We start from the raw sequence: 14,425 nt of genomic DNA on the forward strand, positions 1-14,425 counted from the left end.
CAACCAGCCTCAGCATGGAGCAACCAGCCTCAGCATGGAGCAACCAGCCTCAGCATGGAGCAACCAGCCTCAGCATGGAGACGGGTTCTGAGGAAGGAGTGTCTGGGGGTGTCAAAAAACAAACGATGGGGTCCAAGCTGGTTGCCCAGGGTCTGCTGAGATGGCTTTCCAGATTGTGCTCCCCCCACCCCGTGAGTGTGTGTGTATGCTGTGTGTGTGCTCTGTGTGTGGTGTGTCTGTGTTCTGCTTCGCTCTAGACAGCATTTTCTTGCTTTTCTAAAAACTCTCTGGTTGAGCCAGCTTTTGTGAAGTCTAGGCTGACTCCATGACAGGCTTCAAAAAGGCAGTTCAGGACTGGGCAAGTCCAGGCCTCAGAAGCTGCCCCAACACCTGGCCTGAGGCAAGGACAATGGGTCAGCAGCAGCAGTTTCCAGACCTCCTCAGCGACTCTCAGCAACAGTTTCCAGCCCCACAGCTTGGTAATGGAATGTCTGTACTGATGGACCCAACAGATTAACATAGAGGTCACCTACCCCTGGAGTCCTCTAATGTGCTTTAAGTCAGGCCTTTGAGCTCACTTGGTTACCTCTCTATTCTGGTAATGGGGGACCCTAGCATGCTAGACTTCTGCAGAATAAAACAATCTTTGCGTTTACATATTATTTGAGTCCAGGGTACCATTTTTTTTTTTTTTGTCAAATTAAAATAATGAACCCTTACATTCTTTCTGCTAGTAAAAATTCTAAAAGCTATCTGGATAGCTCATGGGTTTTCTGACCAAATTATAAAAAAGTATAGGATCTTCAACCAAGTCAAAAATCCTGTTAGAAAAACTCCTGAAGAGCTGTTTTTTGGTGTCCAGAGATCTCTAGACTAGAGAAAATTCTGCTCTCACTAGAGAAAATTCTAAAGAAGAATTGCTGTTACTTTCTGCTAGCTCATCTCCTTCAGACCCAAAGTCCAGTTTTTAATTTACATATTAATTCAGTTACTTCTTCCAAGTTCCCTTTTGATTATCTTCTGAATCACATCCCATGACTCCAGCCTTTTGATTCTTAGGAGACAGCAAGCAGACATTTTTGTCTTAACATTGCAAAAGAATTCAGAGATCTGTCTGCTTTTCCTAAGCACAGACCATAAACTAGTTGGGTGGGACCCTCCCCTGAACCAATCATTTCTACCACATCTGGACCTGGACTTAACTGTGTCCCAGGCTGACCTTGAACTGAGAAACCTGCCTGCCTTTGTATCTGCTTTTGTTCCTTTAGATTCTTAAAGTCTCTCACATAATTCATACTGCATCCTTACTTTTTGCATAATTGAGAAATTATATATTTTCAAACTCATGTATTTAGAGCTCTTTCCCATAGCCTTACCAGCCATCTTTAGGATTCCCAGTGTTTACCATTTTGCTGAGACATAGATAGCCACACCCTCAACTCCTTAACTTCTGCTGTTTCTAATTATCATGGAGTCAGGGAGGACATTCCTCAGAAGGAAAGAGTCCTCCACTGCTCGGCTTGGTTCCAGAAAATACATACATTATTACACAAACAAGCCTTATTACTCCCACAGTAGCCATCAATACTTGTAGAGGCTCACACAGAGCCCTGTCCCAGGGACAGGTATCATGTCACTCTGTCCCCACCAATGCCATGCCAGGCTCAGAACCCAACCACCTGAGCCACCCTGCTGCCTGGCACCTTGTATCCCAAACTTCAGAGCAGTGAATCTCTCAACTCCCAGAGAACATTTTCCTTGCAGTGGAGAACAAGCCACACAGAAACTCTTAACTAGTTAAGCTGCAGAGAGTAAGACTGCAGAGTGTTCAGCCCTTAAACAGAAAGTACCTATCATACTTCTACCCCTAAGACTCAGGGATTTGGGAGGCAGCAGGGATGGATAACTTCAGGAAAAGGTTTTCTAAGCACTGATGATCTCATGTTGACTCCATGACAGGCTTCAAATTGGCAGTTCAGGAGATTAGGCCTAAAAACCCAGGCTTCAGGCAGCCAGTCAGAAACTGCCATGATCACATCAGAAAGCACAGCAAGAGACACAGAAGCGATTAGCGCTCTAGGGGAGAGTGAGGGCATGTCTCACAGATACTAGGGTAAAGTCACAAAACTCTAGCTGGAACATTATTCCATTTTCCCAAAGTTCAAAACCAGACTAAATTAAATCATATTCTCCTTGACAAATGTGTCGGTCATAAAGCTGTCCAAAGAAGGTATAGAGACGAGTAATGCAGTTGCTACCCCGAGGCGTAGGGGGTGGGAAGCAGCTAAGGGAGGGGCTGTGATGGAGGAGGCTGTGGCTAGTAGGAACTCACAGGCCTTTGGGATGTTGGTAATACTCCACTTATTAAAGGGGTGACACCTTGTACTGCTGTTCTTTATACTTTAATCTACTTTAAAAAAAAAAACCCATCTGCTTGTGTTTATTCAATTGTAATGAAACTTATTAAACCCACATATCAGAACAATACTGATTTCAGTGCTGATCTTTACCTTTCTAAGTGAAAACACTCATATTTCCTGAAAGATAAATTAAGAATAGCCCGCTTGGGGGGAAGACAAGCCCTCACAGCTCACACACAGTTCCCGTTTGGTCCCATACCCTCTATTCATTTGCCAGCGTCAGCATCTGGGATGGTCTGTTTTACCCAGGTGGTCAGCTGGATGTTCTTAGGCCATGGGCTTAGCTGAAAAGAGAGAAGGGCCTGTGCTGAGCTAGACAGCTCATCTCCCAGGGCCAGTCCCAAGTGGGCAGCCATGATGACGCTTCTCAGACACATGCATGCAGCAAAGAATAAGGGAAAAAGAAGAACAAACTCTCCCCCTGCTCTTCCCCAAGGTTGAGAACAAGGGCCCTGAATCCAAACGCCTCATTCACAGCATGGGCCAGCCTTGCAGCCTGGGGAAAGCGGAGTAATTCCCCTGTGCCTCCACTTCCTCACCTGTAAAATGGAGCCAAAACAGAATAAAACCCTCACTGGGGTATCATGTCACTGACAGATCTCTGTGCGCAGATTAAGTACGTGAAACAGATTAGATGGTGGTAGCTGTCATTCGGTATATATCTTTATGCTACAATCTAGTGGAAATCTCCATCGGATCTCTCACTTTATATGTCCCATATATGTTTATATGAATTACTGTTACCCCTTTCAAACAGCTTCTTCATCTTTTTAGCTGCTCAGTAAAAAACTCATGTCGCACTCAATTCATTTCCTACTTGGTTCGCCATCAGTTCTGTTAAGACCTGCTTTCAAAAACTACAGAATCTGGTTCTCTCTATCTATCTCCATGCTGACCTAGCCACCACACGCTTGTCTTGATCAGTTTGGGGGATGCTTTGCCAGCCTCTCTAGTATGTCCAGCCACACACTACTCAACTGCTTGCTACACTACAGCAGAGGTTTTGTTTTAATTAGCATCTATTAATTCTACTGTATAATGGGTCTCATTCTAACATTTCAAACATATACATAATGCATTTGGATCGTAGTCACCCTCTCTGCTCTTCGCTCCTCTCCCACACAGGCTAATTCCCTGCTTTTCAATTGGCTTCTCATCTGATAAATTTCATGACCTCTCTCCCATCTCGTATATGTGTGCACATAGCTCAGTGCATTCTATTAGCTGTTTAGGAATATGGGTGAGGGCTTGCTTACAGGAGCAATGGCTACCGAACAGTGGCTACACCCACCACTGAAGACGCCTCTCCCTTCTCCATCAACAGTGATATATATCCTCAGAGGCCCCTGTGACAGGGTGCTGAGGAACATCTTATACGGAGGGAGAGCCTCAGCATTTTATAGTTACCTATTGGCTCATGCCTCGTCTCAAAACCCTTCAATGGGTTCTATGTCAGCCACAGTAAGTCCAAATCCCCATCACTCTGTCAACAGATCTGCACGCCTGGGGCTCTGCTTCTCCTGCCTGGCTGGTGTCTCTTCTCTCACATTGATCTTGCTCCTGTCACCACTCAGCTACCCCAGCAGGCTGTTGCTTCTGCAAGGCCAACTCCACCATCTCAGCAGTATCGACTCCATCGCTTCCCTCAGAACTTCCCTCATGTTCTCTTCTCAAAACCCAACTCTCTGGCCTCGTAAAAGCTGCATGGCCTCCCTCCCACATGCTTTTCTCTGGTCTCATTTTCCCCTCCTTCCAACTTAAAGCACGTCTTAACAAGCTCTCTGTCCGTTCATCTGTCCTGGTTTGGACAGGACAGATGAACAGACCCTTAGCAGAACGCATGCTCCTTCATGGGGCAGGAACACGAGCAGTACCTTAAAGAGTGACTTGCCGATGAAACTGAAAGCAGCCCTGGTTAAATATGAATAAATGTATAAGCTGTCAGCTAATACACTTGATACAGTTGATGCAGTATTTGTCTTCTCCATTGGTCCTGGGTGGATTGAAAGGTTAAATATTGACATATGTTTCAATATTGGGTCCTTTATTTATACCTCACATCTAGTCACAAGGGCTACATGTAAATTCTTTTCAATGCTGAGAGTTCAGGCATGAAATACAAATGCCTTCCTTATTGGTGACTTTCCTGCTACTTCAGAGTGGCAATATAAAGCACACGTCCCCAACACAGGTTCAAAGGAGCTTCTGCCCATTCCCAGAAGTGCCCATGTCGTAGTCAGGGTTTTACTGTTGTGAGGAGACACCATGACCACGTCACCTCTTACAAAGCAAAGCATTTCATTGGAGCTGGCTTATAGTTTCAGAGGTTCAGTCCATTATCGTCGTGGTAGGAAGCATGGCAGCGTGCAGGCAGACATGGTGCTGGAGGAGGAGCTGAGAGTTCTACATCTTGATCCGCAGGCAGCAAGAAGAGACTGTGTGTCACACTCAGCATAGCTTGAGCATATGAGAACTCAAATCCTGTCCCCACAGAGACATAATTCCTCCAACAAAGCCACACCTCCTAATAGTGTTTCTTCCTATGGGCCTATGGGGGTTGATTATATTCAAACCAGCACACCCCATCAGTCACGGATTGTCCAATTGTTAGGTAAGCATGACCCACAGAGAGCAGGGACTGCTGTGCCCAGCTGTCTCATACTGGTATTCCCAACTCCTAAATGTTTTACGTGAATGGACTAGTTGTTGATGCATGTTCAGGCAGTTTATTCTGTTTTGTGTTCCACAGATGGTAAGACAGACCACAAATTCTGCTCAATGAGCTAGCGTACTCTCTGGAAGAGACTATTGGAATTTTAACATTTTAATATTTAAAGATATAGGAAAATTCACCATTAAAAAGTTTTCCCCTGCTGGGCAAGGTGGCACCCATCTTGAATCCCAGCACTCAGGAGGCAGAAAAGCTGATCCCTGAGTTCGAAGCCAGTCTGCTCTACAGAGTAAGTTCTGCAATACAGAAAAACCCTGGTTTTCTGGAGGTGGGGGGCACCACCAAGGAAACTTTCCCCTTTTTCCATGGCATGACTGTACCTTTCAGTACAATGAATAAGATAATTTACAGCAGATCATTTTAAGTGTACTTTCTTTTGAAGGCAGCCCCCAGGAAAATGTATGTTTATGTATGTCTGAGGATATATTTGTATATATGCACATACATGTAAGCATATTGTTATGCGCATATGTTAAGTAGTTGTGCAACACATACACACAAACAAACATATACACCAATGTTTACAATGATGATGGAAAACGATGAACCAGTGATAATAGCTAGTCAGGGCATGAGGACAACACATTCCTTGCCTATTTTATTAAAGAAGAAGAAGGAAGAAGGAAGGAAGGAGGAAGAGAAGGAAGAGGAGAGGAGGAAGAGGAGGAGGAGAAAGAAGAACAAGAAGAAGAACAAGAAGAAGAAGAACAAGAAAGAGAGAGAAAGAGAAAGAAAGAAGGAAAGAAAGAAAAGAGAGAAAGAGAGAGAAAGAGAGAAAGAAAGGAGGGGGTAGTGAGGAAAGATGGAGCAGGAAAACAATGATGATGATGATGATGATGGTAGTGGTGGTGGTGATGGTGATAACAATGACAGCAGTGATATCTGACTTCACTAAGGAAGCCATTTCTCTGGTCTACCTAAAGGCTCATTAGCCCCACCGCTGGAGTCACTCACATAGTCCACAGTAGGTTTCATACACACTTCTCTTGTCTTTGCTCAATAAACAAAAAGGTACTAAGTAAGCTCCTAAGCTCACATACCACCTTCTAGATAGAGAATAAATTAGGGAGACAGAATTATTTTATTGGGTAGAGAGACCATAAGCGAGAACACTAAGCCAGTCTTCTCTCAAGAAGCCTGTACCCATGTCCCCTGTGTATACCGTCCCTTTCCTAAGCACCACTCTTAATGTCTTGGCTATATCAAAGCTGCTTATTAGGCTTCGGGGGTAGCTCTGTTGGTAGGGTATTTGCCTAGCATGCACAAAGCTCTGGGTTCAATCCCAGCATCACATAAACTGGGGACATGTAATCTCAGCACCGGGGATGCAGAGACAGAAGGATCAGGAGTTCAAGACCACCTTCAACTACACAGTGAGATTGAAGTTGGCTTGGGCTGCATCTGACCTGTTGTGAAATGCAAAGCAAAGCAAAGCAAAGCAAAGCAAAGCAAAGCAAAGCAAAGCAAAGCAAAGCAAAGCAAAGCAAAGCAAAGCAAAGCAAAGCAAAGNCAAAGCAAAGCAAAGCAAAGCAAAGCAAAGCAAAGCAAAGCAAAGCAAAGCAAAGCAAAGCAAAGCAAAGCAAAGCAAAGCAAAGCAAAGCAGAGCTGCCGTTTCTCGACTTCAGCAAGAAACTAAATACAAAGAAAGTGAAGGAGTAAATATATGACCACATTCAGTTGGTGCATTTCCAGGGAAAAGCTAACTTGAGGGGAGGGCGTGGAGTGCTCTCAGCCTCCCTGAGGAAGTATCAGTTACGTAAAATTTTGAGCGAAATGTTGGAGGGAGAGGCTCTGAGGCTGAGGAAAGAGCACAGAGAACAGTCTAAGACAGCAAGGGTGTGAGCGGTGACGGGGCAGAACCCGCTCTAGTGAAATGTATTCCTGGGTATGTCCTCTCGAAAGGTCATCAGTTACATCTAGAAGCGAAGAACACTTCGAGGTAGTGAGAAAAGAAGACTGCGTCTGTCGAGGAGGGAAATACATATGCATGTCTACATATGCACCCCTACCCACCACCCACCCGCAGGAGCCAGAATGAACCACTGGGCTGCTCTTCAAGATGAAATCTCTCTTGCTTCTGTCTTATATGGCTGACATCATCTCTCACCCCACCCCCACCCCCACCCCCAAAAACAAATGGCTCTTTCTCTGGCCCCAAATAATTAGCTTCTCCAGACACAATGGGAAGGTCTCAGCCCAAGCTTCTGGGGGGGGACATGCGAAGGGTAAGGGGATATCAGTGTTTCACTGGGGCAATGGGACAAATGTTCCGGAAATGAAAGGGTTTTGAGAAATGTTTTTAATTATGCGTATCCTGCAGTATCTGCATAATGGGTTCAATTCAGCCCTGGTTGCCAGCAGAACGGCCATGCCCGTAGACGAAGGTCAGCACACAGGGTAATGAGGGGGCAGGAAGTCTCTGCTGATAACCATGCCTTCATATCCTTTCTCTAAAAATTTGAGGGTGAACTGTGTTATTTTAGTCAATCTGTCAGCATTTTCAAACACAGGCAGCACGGATGTGCACTTTGCACATAGGTGAAATTGATTTTGGCTTGTAAAGCATCTTTGTGAAGATTGTAGGTGATGGGTAAGCTGACTGCCACATTCTTTGCGTGGAATTTTAAGGCCAAATGAAACCTTATTAAGTCAAGTCAAAGTTTTGGTAGCTACAAAAAGTTGGGAACCCTAGGGCTAACAAGCTCAGTGCGAATGAAACAACAGCTCATTTTTGCTTTATTCTCAAAAACTTTCCCCTTAAAGAAACAATGGAAAGACTCAAGTTTAAATGGACTGTCTAGAAGTTTCTTTGCTTGTTTGTTTTACCCCTTGGCTCTGCTCATGATGTAGCAGAATATCTGAGCAGCAAGCTTAGGACTCAGCAAACAAGTTTTCAGTTAAATTCTTTTTAAATTTTATTCTACTTGATTTTGCTTTATGCATATATGTCTATAAGTATGTACGTGTCCCTAGTGCCCATGTCAGAAAAGGGCATTAGACACTTTGGAACTAGAGATGCAGATAGTTGTAAGCCACTATGTGGGTGCTAGGAACTGAACCCTGGTCCTCTGGAAGAGCGGCCAGTGTTCTTAGCTGCTAAGCCATCTCTCCAGCACGTATAACAGCCTACAAGTCTACAGCACAGCACATACAGAAACTGGGGTGTGAACAGTGTTCCGTGACAAAGAAGTCTTTAAGTTTTTGGCATCGACAAGTTCTGATATCAAACATTTATCAAGAGGGCCCAACTCCAAATAGTCTCATCAAGTCAGAGATGAACCCTTTATCTGTCCTCCAACACATCTCAGGGGTTGTCATGGGGCGAGTCCAGGGGAATCCTCTTGTCAGTCCCTCTCTTCTACTATCCTCGGACCTCACATCCCAAGAGTTAGACGCCCTCTCTCTTTCATCTATGTATGATAATAAAAGGGCTCCCCCCCACATTTGTATTTGTTTAATACAGCATTGGGGACACAGCCTAAGGCCATGCACATGTTTCTCTAGAGGAATGTGTTTCCTTTCCCTGGGCCAGCCACAAAGGGGTTTTATTCCCTTCAGCTCCTGCCCTAGTTTAAACTCAAAGAGGAGCTCCTTCCATGGATGGATTTGAACATTTCGGAGGCAGTGTCCATATCAGGTGCTGCTCCTAGCTGTCCAGTCACTGTTGGCATGCTTCGGTGCACGATAAAATAAGTGACTGGGTAGTCAAGGTGAGCTAACAACTCCCTGGCTTCTCTAAATTCCCCAGGGGGGAGGCTCTTTCCATTTCAATGTCTTAAAAATAAAAGATCTAGCATTAGGGACTGTCTCTTTGTCCCTAACTGCACTGTGCCCATAGCCTTGCTGCATTTTAATTGGGGCAATCAGCACAGTCCCTTTCCAGGCTGGAGTCCAAGGCCCCTTGGCTTCTCTCTTAAGTGGAGATCTTTTGTTTTTCTCTCTCCTCTGCCAAAAAGACTTCAAAGAATCCAGGGAAGGAAAGGAGTCTCCCAGATAGCGTTTTCCCTTGGTGAGTCTTTGCCTTCCCAGCTCCTCTCGGCAAGCCAGAATCTTTAGATATTAAGCAGCTGGCTAGAATAGGCTTCACTTGTCTTGTAGAAATGACTGCTAGGGACGACTCTGTCAGGATCCCTTCTTTTGCTCATAATCTTCCCTAATTCTCTTAGGTCCAAGACCACATAACTCAATGACCACAATGAAGTGTTGTGGCACAGGTACCCATATAAACAGTTCCCCCTTAGCTTAGAGACATCTCTTTCTCTGGAGTCTTGGGGACTTAGTGTCATCAAATAAGACATGGAGAATAAACTAACTACAAATTACTGATCTGACTGCAAAGTAGGCTAAAACCAAACAGCCAAAATTACTTTTCCCAGGTCCTTTTCCATGGCTGAACTGCACCACCTGCATGATGAGACAGACCTACAAATCCCATATTTCACCAGAGATCCCAATATTTTTCATGTTTAATATACACATCACACATTGCTCTTGTTCCAATTCTTATACATATTTTGCTTACATGTATATTTGTGCATCACTTGTATGTAGAGAACATCGGGGCCAGAAGAGGACATTGGAGTCTCCTGGAACTGGAGTTACAAACAGCTGTGAGCCACCCTGTAGGAGCTGGGAATTGAACTCTGGTCCTCTGGAAGAGCAGCCGAGCCCTCTCTACAGCCCCTCCGCTTCATTTAGATATTTCCTAGTCTAAAAAGAAAGTTTACTTGTTGGCCAGTGAGATGGCTCAGCAGGCAAAAGCGGTCACCACAAAAGCCTGATGACCAAGGTTCAAGACCCATCACTCACAGGGGAAGAACAGAGGGGACTCCTCTTGTGAAAGTTGTTTCTTAACCTCTGCACATTTTTCCTTGGGATGTACAGTTGAATTGTGAGAGTCAGAATCTGAACAATAAGAACCAATTACCTGAGAAAAAGTATTTTTTTTAAGGTAGATAAGTGAGAAACAGATAGTGAAAACATTTCTACGCTGTCAGGTGACCCTAAAAAGCATAAGATAGCCATTGATTTTTCGGTACACTGATGACCTGTGAACTCTCTAAGTAGTCACTGCTGGTTCCAAGCAAACATAGTAAGAACTTCGGCGAAGCCCCAGCAGTAACTGATAACTGACAAGGGAGAGCACTTTGAATTTTAGTTTACTACTTCACAAGCCATAATAGTTGGGCCTGGCTGTAAAATGAAGCTCTTTAGCAACCACAACAAAAGATCTCTCCCAACACCCACCTTTTCCTTTACCTCCTCAGAGACAAGTCCAAGTTCTTAGCTACCATGAACTGTAAAACATTAACAAAGATAACAAGAAAGAGACATGAAGTAGTTGGAAGACATGCATGGAAACACATGTGGTTGATTATCAACGGGAAATGAACAGGAGAAATCACCGGGGCACAAGCTGTGTTCCTACCAGAAGACTCGGGAGGAAGCTGAACGACTTTCTGTTAAACGCTGATCTCAGCACCCTGTCTTTGGTTGCCCACACGTAGCAGAACTGCCGAGAGGAAGTGCTTACGTGAATAAGTGATGTGTGGCTGGAAAAGCACACAGAACCTTGACAAGTGGCTTAGGCTATTTCTGATCGCCCTGGCCCGTCCTGACTCGTTCTCAGCCTTATGCAAACGTTTATACTTTAGGAATGTGAAGTTTAGTGGACGAGCTTCCAGTGGTTGCCGTAACAAATTACCACAAAATTGGTAGCTTAAAATAATGGTAATTTATTTCCACATGGTTATAGAGGCTGGAGGTCAGAAATCAGAAACACTATGTTTTAGTGTCTGTGTTGGCAGGACCACTATCCCTCCAAAGGCTTGAGGGAAGACTGCCTTCCCTGCCCCCTCTGGCTTCTGGTGGATGCTGGCAGTCCTCAGCTGGGTTGTCATCACTATGGCTTTTAAGAGCAGCATCTTCATGCCCTCTGCTCCATCTTCTCCACTCTGTCTTCTCAGTGTGGGCAAAGCCTTCCTCTCCTAAGGATACAGGTGGCTGTATTTAGGGCCTTTGAGCTCCTCCCTCTTGAAATCTTTGAGTTAACTGCTAGAACTCCTTCTCCAGATAACACTCACAGGTTAAAGGTAGTAGAACCTGCTGCCTTTGGGTGTTGCTATTACGCCTAGTAGATCATAAAATTCAGTGTTAGCAAAATCACAGAGCAGACTGCAGCGAGTGCAAGAAGTGTCACAATGCATTATGCATCCAGCATTATGAAGGAGCTTGCCGTGCTAATATGGGCTGTTTCTGTGTGATGCCTGCAGGTATATGCATGGTATTGTCAACACAACAATTGATCCACATGCTTTGTATTTAAGTTCAAATCTGAGCTACCCACCAGCTTCCAGAGTGAACACCTCTCTAACCTGTGGAATGTCTATTATCCACGCTGAGTATACTGACAGCCAAGTTTTCTTACTTCCCATTTGGCTTGAACACTACCAGCCTTCCTTCTTACTGTTAAAAACAGTCTAAGGGAGGAAGCCCAAGAGAAGTAGGCCCACGTGGTAGAGGATGGTTTGTGTGATGAGAGCGAACCCTGCAGCCTTTTATTTAGTGTGTTCTCTCCTGGGTCAAGTGGGATACTGGCAGGTTTAGAATTTGGCTCTTGTGATTTCTTTTCTTTCTTTTTTGAAACAGGGTTTCTCTGTGTAGCCCTGGCTGTCCTGCAACCCACTCTGCACACCAGACTAGCCTTGAACTCGGAGATCTGCCTGTCTCTGTCTCCCAAGTGCTGGGATTAAAGTCGTGTGCCGCCGCCACCTGGCAAAAGAATCTGTTTTTAATTTTTTGGTGGCCTTGAATTGCTGTATTCCTGCATGCTGGGACTATAGGCCTGTGCTATCTTGAAATTACTTGGGTAAACGTAAGTGGTGAAGAGCTGAGGCAAGGGGACCCTGTTAATGTGAACGGTTTTGAGCAATTAGCGCCTAAAGGTAAGGTCTAAATAAACGGTGAAAGAATCCGGATGCTTCGATTCTTATCGAAGGTCAGCTCGTCCTACCCGCCCATTTCCTCCCAGCCCTCACTATAATCTCACTACTTTCCCTCACCTCAGGCGTGTGCATGTTAGAGGGGAAGTGGGCAGTGACAGTGGGAAGAGGAAGAGAGAGGCCACACCACAGCTCACCTCTGGCTGTTCCAAGGTCTCAAGGTCAGCATGCCACATGTTAAGGCTCTCTTCTGTCACTTCTTAGCCTATAGCCTTGAGCAAATTCTGAACCCCTACCTGCCACACTGTCCTCACAGAAACATGGACGTAATACCAAGAACTTTCCTTACGTGATAATGTAAAGAATATCTAAGATGATATAGTGAGAGAACTAGGAGCCAGCAAATGTAACTTACTGAAAATAAAGACCAGCCAGGTAGCCAGGCAGTGGTGGTGCATGCCTGTGGCGGAACATGCCTGTGGTGGTGTGAATAGATTCTGTGTGAATGCTTGGCCCATAGGGAGTGGCATTATTAGGGGGTGTGGCCTTGTTGGAAGACCTGTGTTATTGTCGGTGCGGGCATTAAGGTATCCTATGCTCAAGCTAAGTCCGGTGACACAGTCCTCTTTGGCTGCCTTTGAATCAAAATGTTGAACTCTCTGCTCCTTCTCCAGCACCATATCTGCCTGGACGCTGCCATGCTTCCCACCATGTTAACGGACTAAGCCTCTGAAACTGTGAGTCAGCCCCAGTTAAATGTTTTCCTTTATAAGAATGGCCTTGGTCCTGGTGTCTCTTCATAGCAATGAAATCCTAACTAAGACAATTCCGTTAATCCCAGCACTCTGGAGTAAGAGGTAGGCCAGCCTGGTCTACAGACCTAATTCCAGGACAGACAGGGATACACAGACTCCCCGCCCCCAACCAACCAACCAAAACCCAGCCTGGCTTGGTGGTACCTATCTATAATCTCACTATTTTGGAGGTGGAGGCAGGAAGATCAGAAATTCAAGCCTGGGCTACATGAGAACCCTTTCTACAAAACTAAATAATAACAATAACCACACCTTTGTACTGATTTGTGTGATTGGCTTTTCTGTTCTTATGTGCACAATACAATACTGCGGGTTGGGTAACTTATAAAGCATATACATTCAATCCTCACAGGTTGGGAGGCTGGGAAGGCCGGGACGAGGACAGCAGATTAGGACTTGGTAAGGGTGCAGAGAGCAGCTGGTGTCATTACATGGCAGAAAGTTAAACACTGTAAGAGGAAGAGGCGCATGCTGCCTCGAGTATCTTTTATAGAATGGCAGGATCCCCTTCACAAAGGCTCCATCCTCAAGGTGAGCTAGTCATCTGTCACAGATGCCCAAAGACCAACACACTGGTGGGTAGATTTCAGCATGAATCCTGGGGAGACAAAGAATTCAAACCACGGCACCTGGGTTCCATAATCTCCCTGCAGGGAGTATGAAGAGCCCAGTGTTAGATCTCCAGCCAGACTGAACCAGTCTGGATCTGTCACATCACCCACACTGCTTTGAGCATCATGGCTCAAGCACCAAAAAAAAAAAAAAAAAAATCTGATGATTAAATATGAAAAAGTATACCCAAATGTGTGAGATATTCTGTCAAAATAAAAATGCATGTTATACAGTAGAATTTTATTTTATATATTCTTTTTAAATTCAACTTGATTTCATTTTATGTGCATGGGTATTTTGCTTGCATGTATGTGTCTGCACCACATGCGTGCAGTGCCTAAGGAAGCCAGAAAAGGACATTAGATTCCCCTGGAACTTGGTTACAGGCTGGTGTCAGCTATCAATGTAGGTGCTAGGATTCAAACCCAGGTCCTCTGGAAGAACAGCAAGAGCTCTTAACCACTGAGCCGTCACTCCAGACCACTTTTATATTTTCTTGAAATTATTTTTAATGACATGGAGGCATGTAAGAAAAAAAGAAAATTATTTTTAAAGGTAGGTCTGCATTCACTAGTTTTCTGTTGCTGTAATAAAAGACCATGATCACGGGCAACTTAGGGAGGAAAGCTTATTCTGGCTTACTCTGGCTTACGTCCCAGATGGTTGAAATCCGTAACGGTGGTGATGGCAGGTTAGCAGAGTCAGAGCCAGAAATCAGGAGCTCACACTCCCATCCTCATGAAGGAAGTAGAGAGAACAGAGTGGAAGTAGATGAGGCTATGAACTCTCAAAGCCACCCTGACCCCTACGTACTTCCTCCTGCAAGGCTCTGGCTCACAAGGGTTCCACCCCAAACCGCACCACCAAGCTTGCGACTGGGGACAGCTTTAGTTCAAACCACTACAG

The 14,425-nt window shown here is 44.9% G+C and overlaps 1 protein-coding gene across 2 annotated transcripts in view; it reads right to left on the minus strand.

Annotated features, from left to right (window-relative positions):
* Ston2 (stonin 2) overlaps positions 1-14,425 on the minus strand; it is a 141,426-nt gene that overhangs the window by 85,713 nt on the left and 41,288 nt on the right. The window contains exon 1 of one of the 2 annotated variants that reach the window (XM_029484600.1): positions 10,399-10,419. The exons of the other annotated variant lie outside the window; for it this stretch is intronic. The gene's annotated coding sequence lies outside the window, so the exon portion shown is untranslated. Of the gene's footprint in view, positions 1-10,398; positions 10,420-14,425 lie in introns of those variants that run through there. 2 annotated transcript variants of the gene reach the window in all.

This window comes from Mus caroli, chromosome 12 (assembly GCF_900094665.2).
Source record: "Mus caroli chromosome 12, CAROLI_EIJ_v1.1, whole genome shotgun sequence".
In the NCBI taxonomy this organism is placed as follows: Eukaryota; Metazoa; Chordata; class Mammalia; order Rodentia; family Muridae; genus Mus; species Mus caroli.